We start from the raw sequence: 19,349 nt of genomic DNA on the forward strand, positions 1-19,349 counted from the left end.
AACAGCATGTGTGTTACTGTTACATGAGAAACTATCTGTTCTGTAAGCCTTCACCTGAAGTACAATAAAATATTAAAAAAATAAAATAAAAAATAAAAACTATTAGAGCTAATAAACAAGTTCAGCAAGGTTGCACAACATGAGATCAATATACAAAAATCATTCGTTCTTCTATACATTCGTAATGAACAATCTAAAAATGATATTAAGAAAACAATTCCATTTACAATAGCATAAAAAGGAATAAAATACTTAGAAATAAATTTAAGAAATACAAAACTGATATCCTGAAACTATGAAGCTTTTTTTTTATTGTGCTTTAAGTGAAAGTTTACAATTCAAGTTAGTTCCTCACACAAAAACTTATACACACATTGTTATGTGACCCTAATTGCTCTCCCTATATTGTGACAGCACACTCCTCCTTTCCACCCCAGATTTCCCGAGTCCATTCAACCAGCTCCTGACCGTTTCTGCCTTCTCATCTTGCCTCCGGACAGGAGCTGCCCATTTAGTCTCATGTTATCTACTTGAGCTAAGAAGCACACTCTTCATGAGTATCATTTTATGTCCCATAGTCCAGTCTAATCTTTTGTCTGAAGAGTCGGCCTTGGGAATGGTTTTAATTTTGGGCTAACAGACAGTCTGGGAGCCATGTCTTCTGGGGTCCCTCCAGTCTCAATCAAATCATTAAGTCTGGTCTTTTTCTAGAATTTGAGTTCTGCATCCCACTTTTCTCCTGCTGCACCATGGACTCTCTGTTGTGTTCCCTGACAGAGCAGTCATTGGTGGTAGCCAAGCATCATGTAGTTCTTCTGGTCTCAGGCTGATGGAGTCTCTGGTTTATGTGGCCCTTTCTGTCTCTTGGGCTAATATTTTCCTTGTGTCTTTGGTGTTCTTCATTCTCCATTGCTCCAGGTGGGTTGGGACCAACTGATGCATCTTAAAATGGCCGCTCGCTAGCTCTTAACACACCAGACGCCACTCACCACAGTGGGATGCAGAACATTTTCTTAATAAACTTTGTTATGCCAACTGACCTAGATGTCCCTTGAAACCATGGTCCCCAGACCTCCACCCCTGCTACTCTGTCCCTTGAAGTGTTTGGTTGTATTCAGGAAACTTCTTAGCTTCTGCTTTAATCCAGTTGTGCTGACTTCCCCTGTAGTGTGTGCTGTCCTTCCCTTCACCTAAGATAATTCTTGTCTACTATCCAGTTAGTGAATACCCCTCTCCCTAACTCCCCACCCTCGTAACCATCAAAGAATATTTTATTGTGTGTTTAAACCTTACAAAACATTTTTGAAAGAAATTAAAGAAGATCTAAATAAATGGGAAAATATCCCATGTTCAAGGATCAAAAAACAACATAGTTAAGATGGCAATACTCCCCAAATGGTTCCACGGATTTAATGAAATCTCTATCAGAATTTCAGCTGACTTCTTTGCAGAAATTAACAAGCTGCTTCTAAAATTCATATGGAATTTCAAGGAACCCAGAATAATCAAAATAATCAATAGCCAAAATAATAAAAAAGTAAAATGACCCACACTTCCTGATTTCAAAACTTATTACAAAGCAACAGTAATCGAGACAGTATGGTAATAAGGATAGATATAAATCTATGGAATAGAACTGAGTGTCTAGAAATAAACCCATATATCTATGGTCAACGTATTTAAAACAAGGATGCCAAGACCACTCAGTGGGGAAAGAACAGTCTTCAACAAAGGATGCTGGGACAACTGGATTGTTGTTGTTATTGTTAGCTGCCATCAAACTGATTCTGACTCATGGCAACTCCATATGTGCTGAGTAGAACTGCTCCATAGGGGTTTCAAGGCTGTGACCTTTTGGAAACAGATCACCAGTCTTGTCTTCCAAGGCACCTCTGAGTGGGTTCAAACTGCCAACTTTACAGCTAGTAGTTGAACACACAACTGTTTCTGCCACCCTGGATAGCCACATGAAAAAAAAAGTTGGCTCCTTACCTCACACAATATACAAACAAACTCAAAATGTATTAAAGTCCTAAATGTAAGAGCTAAGACAATTAAACTCTCAGAAAAAAACACAGGGGTAAATATTCATGACCTTGGATTTGGCAAAGGATTCTTAGATATGACATCAAAAGCACAAGCAACGTAAGAACAGACAAAATGGACTTTATTAAAATTAAAAACAACCCACAGATAGGATAAAATATTTGCAAATCACGTATCTGGTAAGAGGCTTGTATCTAAAATATATTTTAAAAACTCATACAACTCAATAATAAAAATTAAATAGGCCAATTTTAAGAATGGGCAAAGGGTCTGAATAGACATTTCCCCAAGGAAGATATAAAAATGGCCAATAAGTACATGAAAGATGTTAAACATTATTAGTCATCAGGGAAATGCAAACTAAAACCACAATGAATTATCACTTTACACTGACTAAGATGGCTAGAATCAAAAACTCAGGCAACAGTAAAGTCTTGGTGAGGATGAGAACTGGGACCCTCATACACTGCCGGTAGGAATATAAAGTGTGTAGCTGCTTTGGAAAACATCTGGCAGTTTCTCAAATGATTAGTTACCATAAACTCGTAAAAAAAAAAAAAAACCATTGCCATTGAGTCGATTCCGACTCACAGCGACCCTATGGGACACAGTAGAACTGTCCTATAGGGTTTCCAAGGAATGGCTCGTAGATCTGAACTGCGACCTTTTGGTTAGCAGCCGCAGCTCTTAAGCACTGTGTCACCAGGGCTCAGTTACCATATGACCCAGCAATTCCACTCCTAGATATATACCCCAGAGAAATGAATACTTATGTTCACACTAAAAGTTATACACAAATGTTTATATATAGCAGCATTAATCATAAAAGCCAAAACCTGGGTTGAAAACAATCCAAATCTCCATTAACAGATGAACGGATAAACAAAATATTGTCTATATGTACAAAGGAATATTATTCAATCATAAAAAGGAATGAGGTACTGATACATATACAATATGGATGAACCTTGTAAACATTATGCTAAATGAAAAATGTCAGTCCCAAAAGACCACATGTTGTATGATTCCATTCATAGGGAAGTCTAGAATACGGAAATCTATAGCTAGAGAAAGTAGATTAGGGATTGCTTAGGGCTGGAGGGGAGACAATGGGAGAATGGCGGAGTGATAGCTACAAGGTGTGGGGTTTCTTTTTGAGGTGATGGAAATGTTCTAAAATTGACTATGGTGATGGCTGCCAAGTATCTGTGAATATACTAAAAACCACCGAGTTGTACACATTATTAAAAGGGTGAATTATAGCTCAATAAAGCTGTTTTAAAAAGTTGTGTTATACAAAAAAAGACCAGATTTACTGGCCTGACAGACTGGAGAAACCCCGAGAGTGTGGCCCCAAGACACTCTTTTAGCTCAGAGGTGAAGACACTCCCGAGGTTCACCGTTCAGCCGGGGACTAGACAGCCCCATAAAACAAAACGGGACTAATGCGGCACAGCAGTCCAGGGACAAGGACTAGAAGGCAGGAGGGGGACAGAAAAGCTGGTGATAGGCAGCCCAGGGTTGAGAGGGGACAGTGTTGACATGTCGAGGCGTTGTTAACCATTGTAATAAGGCAATATGTATACTGTTTAATGAGAAACTTATTTGTTTTGTAAACCTTCATCTAACGTACAAAAGAAAAAAAGAATTATATACGTGAGATCAAACTGACAACAGCAACTCAAAAGGTCTGATGGGAAGCCTAGGGGCCAGTGAGTTGAAGATAATGGTGATGCAATAATTTGGAAAAGGACAGTGAGAATAGCAGCACAACTGGAAGAATGTAATCGCTGTCAATGAATTGTACATGCAGAAATTTCTGAAATGGTGTATCTTTGGCTATGTATATTTTCCCCAAAACAAAAAAAAAGGTCCTCCAAGGTCGAGAAGGGAGTGTTGACATGTCGTGGGGTTGTTAACCAATGTCATAAAACAGTATGTATACTGACTGTTTAATGAGAAACTACTTGTTCTGTAAACCTTCACCTAAAGTACAATAAAAAAAATTTAAAAAAACATTGTGTTATAAAAATAATTTCAAGATCATAAAGTGGACAATGTTAAGAGACATTTTCAGAGAATACACAGTGAATTTGCTAAGAAGTTTCCTCTCAACAACAAAAAAATCTATGAAATTAGTCATCAAAAATTAGAATTAACCATTCAACAAAACTTTTAAAAATAATTTTTAAACAGAATTTGAGCTTGTAACTTCAGCCAGCTATGAACAGCTTTGATTCTTGCACAATAAAGGAAACTTTTTAGATGAAGAGACGATAAAATAATTTGTTTTCAAAATTTTGTTAGAAAATTATGAAGGGAATAGGCTAAAATAAATATTTGCCACAAAGATATCTAACACAAAAAGCAAAAGATCTTCAATTAAACCCATAATTTCCAGTAGTATACAAGACTTTTCTAGTAATATCAAAGAAGAATTGATTTAAAATTTGAAAAATTACAAAATATTTTTCTTTATCTTTAGATGAGTGGTACAATAAAAGACACTGACACTGCCCAATTAACACTATGGGTATATTTTGTCTCAAAGGACTTCCAAATTTACTACGAAATGTCAACTTGCAGCCTAAAATATCAAACTTGTGGTGTAGATACTTTTAAATTTTTTATGTCTGCCAAAGAAGAATTTCAACCAGATATGATAAAATTAGTTTCTATCACAACGGAGAGTTCTCCAGCTATATTAAGTCAAAAATCCAGATTTATTGGAATTTTTAAAACAAGAGACTAAAGTTTCCTTACTGTTTTGTTCTACTATATACTACAAATAGTTGTTTTGTTTTACTTGAAAATATTTGTGCTCAATTTTCTGAAGGGTGCTCTATGAAACGTATCATGGATACTGTTGTTTATTCAATAAACGTATCTGTTTACAGAACTGCTGAAAGTAACAGAAGACAATGGAATTACTGGGTTTCATTATATTTCTATTGAATAGTGCTATACTAACATATCCCTTAGACCTTCTAAAATATATGCTAACCTTACACAAATAACCAATTTAAGAAAGATGGCAATGAGGATAACTGTGAAGCTACTATGTACCAGGTACTAAGAGAGGTGCTTTACATTTAATAGGTGAAGAAAGTAATACTCATAGGGCTTATATAACTTGCTTAAAGTTACTCCAATAGTTAAGTAGTAGTGCTGGAATTCAAACCTCAACCTGGCTCCAAAGCCTGTGCACTCATATGATTCCTTATATATACTCTAAAATACCTGACCTTTTGGCTATATTTGCTCTCAAGAGAAGTCTAATATACGAATACAGTACAGGACAATTTTAAATGTTTGCAGATCTAAGGAGAAATGGGTTTCAGTAAGGAATCCTGTTTTCTTTCTTACAGTCCTCTACTTAGTTATTGACAGATTTTGTGATTTTCCTGAAGTAAAAATGCAATCGTAAGCATGCCCCCAAGCTCCCATTTGGACATGGGATCTCTGCAGCTAAATTTCTCCCTACTCTTTCTCCAATAGCCTTCAGAAGCCTCAGAAGGAACTCAATGTTCAGGGTGGTGCCCACTTTTAAGGGATGAAGAAAAGGAGCAAAACAAGAGAAATTTTGTATTTTGTTTTCTCGGTCTTCCGTAACCCAAATGTGATCATTCCAGATCAGAGGTGAACCTCAAAGCCATCTGTTTCCATTTCTCAAGACCATTGTTTACATTTCTATCTAAAGAGGACAAAATTATGGCTGTCAGGTGCCGTCAAGTTGATTCCAACTCATAGCGATCCTATGTACAACAGAACGAAACACTGCCCAGTCCTGCGCCATCCTCACAATCCTTGTTATGCTTGAGCCCATTGTTGCAGCCACTGTAACAATCCATCTCGTTTGAGGGTCTTCCTCTTTTTTGCTGACCCTCTACTTCACCAAGCATGATGTCCTTCTCCAGGGACTGCTCCCTCCTGATAACAAGTCCAAAATATGTGAGATGTAGTCTCGCCACCCTTGCTTCTAAGGAGCATTCTGGTGTACTTCTTCCAAGACAGATTTGTTGGTTCTTTTGGCAGTCTATGGTATATTCAATTATTCTTTGCCAACAGCACAGTTCAAAGGCATCAATTCTTCTTCAGTCTTCCTTATTCATCGTCCAGCTTTCAGATGCATACGAGGCGACTGAAAACACCACGGCTTGGGTCAGGTGTACCTTAATCTCCAAGGTGACATCTTTGCTTTTCAACACTTTAAAGAGGTCTTTTGTGGAGGATTTGCCCAATGCAATGCATCTTAGGATTTCTTGACTGCTGCTTCCATGGGTGTTGATTGTGGATCCAAGTAAAATGAAATCCTTCACAACTTCAATCTTCTCCGTTTATCATGATGTTGTTTATTGGTCCAGTTGTGAGGATTTTTGTTTTATGTTGAGGTGTAATCCATACTGAAGGCTGTGGTCTTTGGTCTTCATCAGTAAGTGCTTCAAATGCTTCATCTTCACTTTCAGCAAGCAAGGTTGTGTCATCTGCATAATGCAGGTTGTTAATGAGTCTTCCTCCAATCTGATGCTGCGTTCTTCTTCATATAGTCCAGCTTCTCGAATTATTTGCTCAGCATACAGACTGAATAGGTATGGTGAAAGGATACAACCCTGACTCACACCTTTCCTAACTTTAAACCACGAAGTATCCCCTTGTTCTGTTTGAATGACTGATGTATGTACAGGTTCCTCATGAGCACAAATAAGTGTTCTGGAATTTCCATTCTTCCCAATGTTATACATAATTTGTTATGATCCACACAGTCAAATGCCTTGGCAGTCAATAAAACACAGGTAAACATCTTTCTGGTACTCTCTGCTTTCAGCCAGGATCCATCTAACATCAGCAATGATATCCCTCGTTCCACGTCCTCTTCTGAATCCGACGTGAATTTCTGGCAGTTCTCTGTCAACATACTGCTGCAGCCGCTTTTGAATAATCTTCAGCAAAATTTTACCTGTGTGTGATATTAATGCACATTTGGTTGGATCACCTTTCTTGGGAATAGGCTTAAATATGGATCTCTTCCAGTTGGTTGGCCAGGTAGATGTCTTCTCCAAATTTCTTGCACAGATGAGTGATCACTTCCAGCACTGCATCCGTTTGTTGAAACATCTTGATTGGTATTCCGTCAATTCCTGAAGCCTTGTGTTTCGCCAATGCCTTCACTGCAGCTTGAATTTCTTCCTTCAGTACCATCGGTTATTGATCATATGCTACCTTCTGAAATGGCTGAACACTGACCAATTCTTTTTGGTACAGTAACTCTGTGTATTCCTTCCATCTTCTTTTGATGCTTCCTGTGTCATTTAACATTCTCTCTGTAGAATCCTTCAGTATTGCTACTTGAGGCTTCAATTTTTTCTTCAGTTCTTTCAGCTTGAGAAATGCAGAGCGTGTTCTTCTCTTTTGGTTTTCTATCTCCAGGTCTTTGCACGTCATTATAAGACTTTACTTTGTCTTCTCCAGCTGCCCTTTGAAACCTTCTGTTCAGCTCTTTTACTTCATTTCTTCCTTTTGCTTTAGCTACTCGACGTTCAAGAGCAAGTTTCAGAGTCTCTTCCAACATCCGTCTTGATCCTTTCCTTCTTTCCTGTCTTTTTAACGATCTCTTACTTTCTTCATATATGATGTCTTTGATGTCATTCCACAACTCAACTGGTTTTCGATCATTACTGTTCAACGTGTCAAATCTATTCTTGAGAAGGTCTCTAAATGCAGGTGGAAGATACTCAAGATCGTACTTTGGCTCTCGTGGACTGGTTCTAATTTACCTCAGTTTCTACTTGAACTTGCATATGAGCAATTGATGGTCTGTTCTGCAGTCACCCCTGGCCTTGTTCTGACTGATGATATTGAGCTTTTCCATCGTCTCTTTCCACAGATGTAGTCGATTTGATTCCTGTGTATTCCATCTGGCAAGGTCCACATGTATAGTTGCCATTTATGTTGATGAAAAAAGGTATTTGATATGAAGAAGTCATTAGTCTTGCAAAATTCTATCATGTGATCTCCAGTATGTTTCTATCACCAATGCCGTATTTTCCAACTACTGATCCTTCTTCATTTCCAACTTTCACGTTCCAATCACCATTAATTATCAATGCATCCTGACTGCACGTTTGATCAATTTCAGACTACAGATGTTGGTAAAAATTTTCAATTTCTTCATCTTTGGCCTTAGTGGTTGGTGCGTAAATTTGAATAATAGTCGTATTAACTGGTCTTCCTTGTAGGCATATGGATATTATCCTATCACTGACAGCATTGTACTTTAGAATAGATCTTGAATTAGGACAGAATTAGAGAAGAGGACATCACTTAGAATTTCACTATAGAACTGTTTTCCCTGGGGTAACTTTTCAAATGCCTCTGGTATCTCAGAAGAAATTCTTTCTGAGCCTTCTATTGTTGTTAGGTGCCTTCGAGTTTATTTTCTACTCATAGCAACCCCGTGTGACAGAGTAGAACTGTCCCATACGGTTTTCTAGACTGTAATCTTTATGGGAGCAGATCATCAGGCCTTTCTCCTGCAGAGCCGTTGGGTGGGTTGAAACTGCCAAGCTTTCAGGTTAGCAGCAGAGGGCTTAACCATTGCACAACCAAGGCTCCTTATTGAGCCTAGGTTTTATTCCTAGGTTACTTTCCTTTGCTCTGTAATCCTATCTACCGAGCCAAGGATATATTAATAAAAATAACTACAGTAGTAATAACTTCCATGTATTCTATATTAATATCTTAACATTAGGTAAAAAATTTCTAAGTGGGTAAAGTAACATAACTAAAAGCCTATCATTTAAAAACTTTTCCTTTTTTGGGAGATTGTAGCATATTTGCAGTTTTCTAAGATTTCCAACTGGCTGATCCTTGTATTCACACTTCTGCTGCTGCTTCTTTTTACTTTTCTTGAGTTTTCTCACATATGGAGGCAGAAAGGAATACCAACCTATAACATTCAGAAACTGCCCTTCTAAAGTCCCTTCCTCCATAAGACTTCCTCAGTCTCTGCTCTAGAATAGAGCCCCCAAATGGTATGACAAGAGTGTGCTGCACCAAGAGTTACGAATGTGCCAAGATGTTCATCCCCTCAGCCCTGCGGACAATTGGGTAGGGCCTGGGAAGGCCAAAGTCCTTAAACTAGCTGTTTTTGGCCTTTAGCAGCTTTGTCTGTTTACCCCCATGTGGAATACATACGTTTTCTTTTATTTTTTACTGTGCTTTGGGAGACAGTATACAGAGCAAATTAGTTTCTCATTAAACAATTAATATGCAAGTTGTCTGGTGACATTGGTTGCCAACCACGTGATTGTGTTAACAACCACCCCTTCTCCACCCCAGGTTCCCTGTTTCCACTCATCCACATTTCCTGTCCCTTCCTGCTTTCTTTACTTTTGGGCTGGTGTGCCCATTTAGTTTCATATACATAACTGAACTAAGAAGCATGTTCCTCACGTTTGTTATTGTTTGTCCTAACAATCCGTTGCTGTCGAGTCAATTCCAACTTATAGTGACCCTACAGGACAGAGTAGAACTGCCCCATAGGGTGTCCAAGGGGCAGCTTGTGGATTTGAACTGCCGAGCTTTTTTGGTTAGCAGCCAAGCTCTTAACCATTGTGTCACGAGGGCTCCATAGACCTGTCTAATCTTTGGCTGAAGGGTGAACCTCGGGAGTGACTTCAGTACTGAGTTAAAAGGGTGTCTGAGGGCCATACTCTCGGGTTTTCTCCAGTCTTCATCAGACCAGCAAGTCTGTTCTGTTTTTTTTATTTTTGTGAATTTGAATTTTGTTCTAAATTTTTTTCCCACTCTGTCCGGGACCCTCTATTGTTTGTTTGTTTTTCTTTTTATTGTTGTAGTTTAGATGAAGTTTACATTTCAGGTTAGTCTCCTATACAAAAATTTATACATACACTGTTATGTGACCCTAATTGCTCTCCCCATACTGGGACAGCACACTCCTCTTTTCCACCCGTGATTCCCCACGTCTATTCAACCAGCTCCTAATCGTCTCCGCCTTCCCATCTCACCTCCAGACAGAAGCTGCCTGTTTACTCTCTTGTATCTACTTGAACTAAGAGGCACACTCCTCACGAGTATCACTTTATGTCCCACAGCCCAGTCCAGTCCGTCTGAAGAGTTGGCCTCAGAAACTGTTTTAGTTCTGGGCTGATAGAGAATCCAAGGGCCATGATTTCTGGGGTTCCTCCAGTCTCAGTCAGACCATTAAGTCTGCTATTTTTACTAGAATTTGAGTTCTGCACTCTACCTCTCTCCTGCTCTATTGGGGACTCTCTGTTGTGTTCCCTGTCAGAGTGGTCATTAGTGGTAGCCAGGTACCATCTAGTTCTTCTGGTCTCAGGCTGATGAAGTCTCTGGTTTATGTGGCCCTTTCTGTCTCTTGGGCTAATATTTTCCTTGTGTCTTTGGTGTTCTTCATTCTCCTTTACTCCAGGTGGTTGGGACCAATTGATGCATCTTGGATGGCCGCTTGCAAGCTTTTAAGACCTCACATGCCACTCACCGAAGTAGGATGAAGAACATTTTCTTAGTAAGCTTTGTTATGCCAATTGACCTAGATGTCCCCTGAAAGCATGGTCCCCAGATCCCTACCCCTGCTACTCTGTCCCTCAAAGTGTTTGACTGTATTCAGGAAGCTTCTTAGCTTTGGTTTAGTCCAGTTGTGCTGATTTCCCCTGTAGTGTGTACTGTCCTTCCCCTCACCTAAGACAATACTTGTCTACTATCTAGTTAGTGAATAACCCTCACCCTCCCTCCCCACCCTCGTAACCATCAAAGAATGTTGTCTTCTGTGTTTAAACCTTTTCTTGAGTTCTTATAATAGTGGTCTTCTACAAAATTTGTCCTTCTGTGACTGACTAAATTCACTCAGCATAATGACCTCCAGATTTCTCCATGTTATTAGATGTTTCACGGCTTCATCATTGTTCTTTATCACTGCATAGTATTCCACTGTGTGGATACACCATAATTTGTTTATGCAGTCGTCTGTTGATGGGCACCTAGGTTGTTTCCATCTTTTTGCTATTGTGAACAGTGCTGCAATGAACATGGGTGTGCATGTATCTATTCATGTGACGGCTCTTATTTCTCTAGGATATATTCCAAGGAGAGGGATAGCTAGATCGTATGGTACTTCTATTTCTAGCTTTTTAAGGAAGTGCCAAATTGATTTCCAAAATGGTTGTACCATTTTACATTCCCATCAACAGTGTATACGTGTTCCAGTGGGACCCTCTATTGTGATTCCTGCAAGAGCAGTCAGCGGTGGTAGCAGGGCACCATCTAGTTGTTCTGGGCTCAGTCTGGAGGAGGTTGTGGTAGTTGTGCTCCATTAGTTCTTTGACCAATCTTTCCCTTGTGTCTTTGGTTTTCTTCATCCTCCGTAGCTCCAGCCGGAATAGGACCAGTAGATGTATCTCAGAGGGCCACTCACAAGCTTTTAAGACCCCAGACGTTACACACTGCAATCAGGTGTAGAACATTTTCTTTATAAATTATGTTGTGCCAACTGAGACCATGGTTCCCAATATTCAGCCCAGTAACTCGGTCCTTCAGGGAGTTGGGATGTGTCTGTGAAGCTTCTATAACTTTGCCTTGGTCAAGCTATGCTGAGTTCTCCAGTACTGTGTACTGTCTTATCCTTCACTACTATCTAGTTAGTGTTTTTCCCTCCCTACCTCTCCCCTCCCTTGTAACCATTAAAGATTGTTTCTTTCTGTGTGGAAACCTTTTCATGAGTTTTTATAATAGTGGTCTCATGCAGTACTTGTCCTTTTGTGATTGACTTATTTCATTCAGTGTAATGCCCTCCAGATTCATCCATGTTGTGAGATGTTTGCCAGATTCATCATTGTTCTTTGTCGTTGCACAGTATTCCACTGTGTGTATGTACCATACTTTGTTTATCCATTCATCTGTTGATAGGCACTGACATGGATCATGTCCCTCAAAAATATGTTTATCAACTTGGCTGGGCCATGATTCCCAGTACTGTGTGATTGTTCACCATTTTGTCATCTGATGTGATTTTCCTATATGTTGTAAATCCTGTCTCTATGATGTTAATGAGATGGGATTAGTGGCAGTTACGTCAGTGAGGCAGGACTCAATCTACAATTGTATCTTAAGCCAATCTCTTTCAAGATATAAAAGAGAGAAGCGACCAGAGAGACAGGGGGACCTCATACCACCAAGAAGCAAGAGCCAGGAGAACAGCATGTCCTTTGGACCAGGGTCCATGCACTGAGAAGCTCCTCAACTAGGGAAGATTGATGACAAGCACCTTTCCCCAGAGCCGACAGAGAGATAAAACCTTCCCCTGGAGCTGGCACCCTGAATTGGGATTTCTAGCCTACTAGAATGTGAGAGAATAAATGTCTGTTAAAACCATTCACATGTGGTATTTCTGTTATAGCAGCACTAGATGACTAAGACAGGTACTTACGTTGTTTTCATCTTTCTACTTTTATGAATAATGCTGCAATGAACCTGCGTGTGTATATGTCTATTCATGTGATGGCTCTTATTTCTTTAGGATATATTCTTAGGAGTGGGATTGCTGGATTGTACGGTACTTCTATTTCTAGCTTTTTAAGGAAGCACCATATCATTTTCCAAAACGGTTGTACCATTTTGCATTCCATCCAGCAATGCATAAAGTGTTTCAATCTTCCCACAACCTCTCCAATATTTGTTATTTTCTGTTATTCTTGGCTGGCAATTTTCTTCTTTCAAGGTTTTATATGTGTCATCCCATTGCCTTCTGCCTGCATAGTTTCAGCCAAGTAATCAGAGCTTGGAGCCCTGGTGGTGCAGTGGTTAAGCATTTGACTGCTAAACAAAAAGTTGGCAGTTCAAATCCATCAGTCACTCTTTGGAAACCCTATGGGGAAGTTGTGCTCTGTCCTATAGGGTCTCTATGAGTTGGAATCAACTGAACAGCAATGGGTTTGTTTGTTTTAATCAGAGTTTAGTCTTCTGTTTCCCCTTTGTATGTGACTTTTCGTTTTTCTCAAGCTGCTCTCAGGATTCTTTGGTTTTGGTGAGTGTGATTATATGTTTTGGTGACTTTCTTTTGGGGTCTATCCTATATGGGGCTTGTTAGGCTTCTTAGATAGTCAGCTTTTCATCTTTCATATTAGGGAAGTTTTCAGTCAGCAAATTTTCAATGATCCTCTCTGTATTTTCTATTTTCTCCCCATTCTGGAACTCCGATCGTGTGCAAATTTTTGCTCTTGACTGTATCCCACATAGTTCTTAGGTTTTCTTCATTCTTTTCTCTGAGTTTCCCTCAAAGTGGCACCCATGGATTTGTCTTCAATTTTGCTGATTCTGTCTTCCATTGTTTCAAATTTGTTCCTAAAACCTTCTACTGTGTTGTCCATTTCTGAAATTTTGATGTTTACCTTTTGGATTTCTAATTGCTGTTTCTGTATGATTTCTAACTGCTTATTTATTTTGACATTTTGTTCTTGTATTATTTCCTGAATTCTTCTATTGCTTTGTCTGTGTTTTCCTTGGTTTGGGCGATGTTTTGGTTGGTTCTGTCTGCCTTTTACTTGATTTTGTCTGTGTTTTCCTTGCTCTCTTTCCTATTCTCTTGGAGAGCCCTGAATATTAGACTTTTGAATTCCCTATCAAGTAGTTCTAGTGCCTTTTCTTCTCCCAGAAGGTCATCTGGTGCTTTATTTTGGTCACTTACTCAAGCCATCTTGTCCTGTTTTTTCTTTTTTGTTCTGTTTTTTATGTTTTGATATCGTCTGCTGTCTCAAGACATTCAGGTACTATTTTATTTATTGATTTATTGTAGGTTTCATCCTGCTTTTTTGTTTCGTTTGGTTATGTCTGGGTGGGCAGGCTGGGCATGCTTTGTTGCTTGTTTGTCTGTGGGCATGAGAGTTCTCACCACCTTATCCAGGTGTGCAGGGCCAGTTGCTCAGCTATGGTGCAGCAGGGCAGGTCCAACAGGGAGGGAGGAGGCAGAGATGGGTTGTTTGTGGCATGAACTGGGCTGGGCTTGGGGGCTGGAGCAGGGCCTATGACGGGTCAAGGCTGTAGCAGTGGGGAGGGGTCTGGGGTCCGGGCTGGTCCTCCTTGGGGCTGCAGAGCGCAGTGTGGCAGAGGCCAAGTTGGCGATGAGGGGTCTGGGTCCAAGCTGGTCCCCCTTGGGGCCACAGGGTGCAGTACGGTGGGGGCCAAGCAGGAGGGGAAGGAAATGGGGTTCAGCCTCTTGGGGCTGCGGAGCATGGCACGGCAGGGGCTCAGCAGGGGGAAGAGGTCTGAGGTCCATGCCAGTCCCCCATGGGGCTGCAGATTGCGGCACGTCAGTGACCTGGAGTCTGTGCTGGTTCCCCTCAGGCCGTGGAGCACGGTGCGGCGGGGGACAAGCTGGCAGGGAGGGGCATAGGGTCCAACTCACAGGGTGCAGGAGGCAGGAGAGAGGGGTGAAGGCAGGGGCGGAGGGGAGCCAGATGGAGGAGGGTAATAAGGTGGGTTGGTATTGTGGCTCTTGGCAGTTGGGGCTGCCAGGATGGGGTGGTTCTTGCCACTATTCACCAGAGCAGCGGGGGTTGTAGGAGCATGAGCATGCTCCTGTGGTTACCAGGCATGAGTCTGGGTTCCTCACTGAGTTGGAGCGAGCAAATGTAGTCTTAGCCCTTAGGTGTGTCCACACTGTACTTCGTGCGGGGTTGTTGGCTTTATTCCAAGATGGCCATGCTGAGTCATGTTGTTTGGCTGGGAACCCCCACTCCGTATCTCTACTCCTTTGCCATTTTCTGTCAGTTTCTTCTTCTCAGTGGCTTCTGATCTAATACTTTATCCCTTCATTTAAGGTTCAGGGTTGGAGGACTGATGTCTGCATCTGTTTTACTTGGTTTTTCAGGTCTTTGTTGCAGTGGGATGGCTTAGTACGTCTCACTAGTCCGCCATCTTGGCTCTGTCCGCACACATCATTTTCTATATGCTTCATGATGGGAAAAACTCTGGACATTATCCTTAAAAATGGGTGATGCTAAGATGGAGACTGTGGACCTGGAAACCACCCCCACCTCTAATCCCAACCTACAGAAGAAGAGAAAACAGAATCTAACTAGGAGGTTGCTAACCCAGAACACTATATTAAAATATACTACAGAATAGTTGGTTGCTCTGGTTTTCAAAAAACGATAAAAGCAAAACTTGGCAAACAAACCTTTGGCTAATCTCCAAGTTGCATACTGTTGAAGATTTGGGGGCTCTGTACAGCCATATCCAGTTGTCTAGTAATTTAATGTCTACTCACTTTTTAAGGATAGTACTGAGCCCATGCGGGAAAGATGAGAAAAACAAATGAGGAGGATGATGGCCAATTACACTGAATAAACATCAGAGACAAGAGACATCAATCACTTTTGGCTAGAGGCACTGCTGTCCAATATTGGAGAATCTTTTGATGACTACAGTGATGAGTTATGTGGAACTACATGTGTGTAATGTTAAAGGTGATAAGATAGCAATATGGACTACTAAATGTGAAAACACATATAGGGAGGGCATAAAAGGAAAGTTTAGGACTTCCTGCAAAGATAGTGATTGGTCATCAGTCCCATGCAGACACAGCTACCAAGAGCAGTTCCACCCCTAAAAACAGTTTTTTTTTGCTTAAGAAGACACCTTCTCAGTATTCTCATAGAAGACTGTGTCAAACAATTGAGATTTGGGAGCTGAACCAAAGCCTCTTCAAAAGCAGAGTGGACTGACTACATGTAAATTTGATTTCCTTCCAAACGTTGCTAAGATATAACAGAGGTCTCATTCATCTTTTCTTGTACGTCTGTGTTCTTATTTTTTATTATTATTTTGGCTATAGTATATACTATCCCAATCAAAGAATTACAGTACATATCATCCCCAGAATCCATAAATGTATTCCTGGCCCATTTGTAATGGCTCAGGAGAATTACCATTACAAACACATTTACCTATCTATAATATTAAAAACAACAAAAACTTGCATTGCTATTCCTTACAGCAAAAAAAACAATTGTTTACATACTATGGTATACAGTGGCATATTTTGCTGGTTTGAGAGTATGATGCATACAGTTTTCTACCAATTTTCTCTGTTCCTTTTTACAGTATTGTCTCTGCTGTATTTTTGCTGATAGCAGCTAGATTTTGTTTCCCTACTTGATAACATTAGTGATTCTGATTTCAGTTTTTCATTTTGTTTTTCCCCTCATATAACACTGGTGAAAGATCCAGGAATATGACACAAAGGTGGAATAAACATTGATTTGGTGTATTTTTTGGTAATTTTTTTTGTAACTACAAAGTTTTGCTACAAATTTATGTATTTCATTCAAAACAGTGATATATGCTTATGTGACTTCCTAAACATAACTGTGGATTTAAAAAATCTAACATCATAATTATATTCCTAACTAGAATTAGTATGTCTGTTTTTTTTTATCTTCATGCCGTATTTTAACACTTTGTATTACTTAGGTTATTTTGATTTGGTTAAAAATAGCTCAAGTAGAAAAGCGGTCCCGTTCATATTAAAACAGTGTACAAAACTGTAAATAATAAAATGTGTACAGTAAATTGCCTTTTAAACAACTAGATTCTTCTATCTTTAAAGAAGGAATTTGTACCTCTTATTGCAAGGCAGTGTCTCTTGTGTCTTGTCTTGTAATGTCTTCCACGTGAACAGCTTAAATTTGGAGCGTAAGTTTATTATGCTTATTAACATTTTTAATAAATTGAGTAGGCAGCATCATATATGTGGATTTTAAAAATGGGTGATAAGAAGGGTTTCTGTCTCTGTAAGAAGCCTATGTCCTGTCTGTCTTCTTCCTTTGGTCTTGCTCCTCTAACTCTTTGGGTAACTTTCTGGTGCTTCCTGTTTATCCCACTGGGGCTCTAAATCTTAGCCTGTCTTTCCTTGTCCTCTCTCCTCTTTTTCCTTTACTAATATAATATTTTCAATTAATTATGATACCTTTACTGTCTCCTGTTTCTTAGGGGGATACTAATATCCTTGTTGTCGATGTCAAAATTTATCTTAAAGATGCTAAAATCTCATTATCTAGTCAGTCTCTTTTCTAGGAGTGAGAACTGTCAGAGTTTGTGCACTCTGTTCAGTCAATGAGACCTGAAACCCTCTGCTTAGGAGAGACTTGTTCCATTGCAGCAAACAGTTTAAATGACTTTTAGTTTGTAAAAACTTTATTTATAATGTCGTCTCTTATTTTCTTCCCATCTCTCTCTCCCTTAATAAGAAATATTCAATCTAAACATCTTATCTTAGCACAGTCTAGTATAAGGTCAAAGTATTTCACTTCAGCTAGACTGATGATGAAAGAATTGTTAAGTGAAAAACTAATTCTTCTCCTCTAACCATCTCTCGTTCCCCAGCTCCCTCAACCTCTCGTTACAAATTCATGACAACCAAATCCAACACCACCACCACTCCCAATGGCCTCAATCCTTTTATCATCTTTCGTCGGAGAACCCCAGTTTGCATAACTCCAGGGCTACCACTCACCACATTCCATCCTGGTGGTACAGCTGTTAAAGTGCTCACCTGCTAACCAATAGGTCAGCAGTTTGAACTCACTGGCTGCTCCAAGGAGAAAGACATGGCAGTCTGCTTCTGTAAAGATTACAGCCTTGGAAACCCTAAGGGGCAGTTCTACTCTGTCCTACACGGTCACTATGAGTCAGAATCGACTTGATGGTAATGGGTTTGGTTTGGTTTATGCTAAAATTTTCTCCACCCTTACTAAAATCTCAAACTCTCTCTCTTCAACATCTAGATCAGGGGTTGGAAAATTGTTGTCCACAGGCTAAACCCTGTGGCTGTGGGTTTTTATAAATAAAGTTTTATTGGAACACAGCCATGTCAATTTGTTTACAAATCAGCCTGTGGCTGATTTCATGTTACAACAGCAGAGCTGAGTAGTTGCAACAGCAACTATATGGCCCCAAAAGCCTAAAATATTTACTGTCTGGTCCTTCACAGAAAAAGCTTACCAACCTCCAAATCTACATTAGAATTTTTTGAAGACATAGACCAAAGGCTGCAACTGGTATTCACTTTGGACCATATATTTTAAAAAATGTTGGATTAGTGGTGAACATTTAAAAATCTGATTTTATTATAAATCCAACCTTCTAGCTTCTCTTGAAAAATTAGAAAATCTAGCTACACAAGGCCCACATTTCTACACAGTATCAGCTGGCGAAAGCTGTGTAGTAGCTGCCCTGTTAAGACAGATGGGGCAGAGTTCTCCAATTTGCCATAGTCCCCTATCTCACTTCACTCATTTCCAGTATTTTCCTGACTCCTGTAAGCATAAGTGTTTGCAAACCCTCAAGTCGTGAAATTTCTCATTTTCCTTCTCTTCACTCTTAAATATCGATAACCCACCACCCAGTTTTTCCGTATAAAAAGTGTCTTCCTTCTTTTTAAGGTAATTGATGTCTTCTTGCTCATTTACAGTAGTGCAGTGACTACTCTCCATAGGTTACTGCCCCTATCTATGAAGGTACCAACGAATCCTATGAATTCTATCCAAACTGGATTAATTATTGTGTCATAAAAAGTCTTATGCTTTTCTATCTATATCTATAAAATGCCTTTCACTTTTTTGTCTTCCTGCTTTTCCAAATCTCCTCGGTGAAGGCTTCCCTGGTCACTCCATCCAAAACTGATTTGTTCCTGTTCTAAACTCTTATAGCACTTACTGTCTGTACAATTTTTAATAATTACTCTATTGTGGCATTATGTATTATAGAACTTTAAAGTATCATATTATTTATCTTAATTATTGTGTTTACCTTTTATCTCCTTTACTAGACTGTAAATTCCTAGAAGGTAAGGACCATGTCCAAAACTTTGTACTATCTCTGTAGACTCTATCTAACACCAACCATTCCTACCATCTAAAAGACAGTCTCATTTAGAAATCAGAAAGTCCCTGAAGTTACTTAATACAATGCAAAGAGTTGTTTCTAGCCATTAGTTGTTGTTGTTGTTTTTTTTTCCTTTCTTTTCTTCCCCTTTCGCTCCTTTCTTGCTATCTTCTTAAGAATCCCCAAGGTGCTAGAAGGAATCAACAACCAACACAGCTCTGCAATAGTGACTAATGGAGAGACTATCTCTGAGATTCTGGAAAGTCATTCTTGGGGCAAGAATACTAGAGCGTATGTGCAGTGCAATGGATCGCATTTGTGTAGCCTTATTTGTCATGGTCTTGTAACTCCCACCCAAGTGATTGGGTGGGACAGTGCAAATA

At 39.7% G+C, this 19,349-nt stretch overlaps 1 protein-coding gene and 1 pseudogene across 10 annotated transcripts in view; one reads left to right on the forward strand and one right to left on the reverse strand.

Moving 5' to 3' along the window:
- Nucleotides 1–19,349, reverse strand: part of CEP70 (centrosomal protein 70) — a 140,752-nt gene that overhangs the window by 74,855 nt on the left and 46,548 nt on the right. The window lies entirely within an intron of this gene.
- Nucleotides 14,584–18,805, forward strand: LOC111821436 (eukaryotic translation initiation factor 4E pseudogene; annotated as a pseudogene).

Source organism: Trichechus manatus, unplaced genomic scaffold (assembly GCF_000243295.1).
Source record: "Trichechus manatus latirostris isolate Lorelei unplaced genomic scaffold, TriManLat1.0 scaffold00084, whole genome shotgun sequence".
In the NCBI taxonomy this organism is placed as follows: domain Eukaryota; kingdom Metazoa; phylum Chordata; class Mammalia; order Sirenia; family Trichechidae; genus Trichechus; species Trichechus manatus.